General features: G+C 32.5%; 1 protein-coding gene across 1 annotated transcript in view; it reads left to right on the plus strand.

Annotated features, from left to right (window-relative positions):
• The window catches only part of PRDM8 (PR domain containing 8), a 14,941-nt gene that overhangs the window by 978 nt on the left and 13,153 nt on the right, over positions 1 to 810 (plus strand). The gene's annotated exons all lie outside the window — the stretch shown is intronic.

Below are 810 nucleotides of genomic sequence, written 5' to 3' on the forward strand. Positions count from 1 at the left end.
GAAATTTATGTTTTTAAATTGCTGCCCTTGAGAACATTTACTCCACCTTTAGCACACAAACACAGGACCACGTTTGAGCAGCTATGAAGTTGTTCAGACTTCAGTTGAATTCTAGGCCTAGAAAATCTCAACATCCAGGTCATTATATATAATATATTTATTCTTAGAAGTTTATGAATGATTTATCTGGCAATTCTAGATATTCATTTTAGAAATATGGGTTTTCCTTAAAACTTTAGAAGAGGTTATGAATGATATGTTGGTTTTATATTACATTACCAGAGACTACCAAATCAGTCTGGGAAGCAGCTTTTCATTCAGCAAGTTCAAGAGAACTTGTCTATTATTTCCTTCATTTAATAATGTATATCCAGTATTGTTTTTAGTAGTCATGATGTTACTATTGTTTGTGACAAGCTGATCTTTGAATTCTTTAGGATACCACTTTTCCAAGTATTAGCATTGAAAAAAGACTTACACTGGCAGTTATTAAGCACTTTTGAAAATCTATTGAAAACTATAAGCTTTCCATATAATGTTTAAGGACACATTCTCCATTGTTCCTAAATTAATACCCTGGATTAAATCATGAAGCACCCGTGATTAACTTGAATTGAAATCAAGAAAGATGGTTTTCATTCAAATAGTTCAATTGGCAATATGAACTTTTTCATAACTCCATCCCTCCTTCCTGTCTTTCTTTTTTTATTTTTTCTCTTCCCTCTCTTTTTCTTAGACAAAATCTGATTTCTGTGTTTTCTCAGGCCTCAGGAAAGTAAACCATGGGTGGATTCCAAGCTAGAAAGTCCT

This window comes from Galeopterus variegatus, unplaced genomic scaffold (genome assembly GCF_000696425.1).
Source record: "Galeopterus variegatus unplaced genomic scaffold, G_variegatus-3.0.2 Scaffold330, whole genome shotgun sequence".
NCBI lineage: Eukaryota > Metazoa > Chordata > Mammalia > Dermoptera > Cynocephalidae > Galeopterus > Galeopterus variegatus.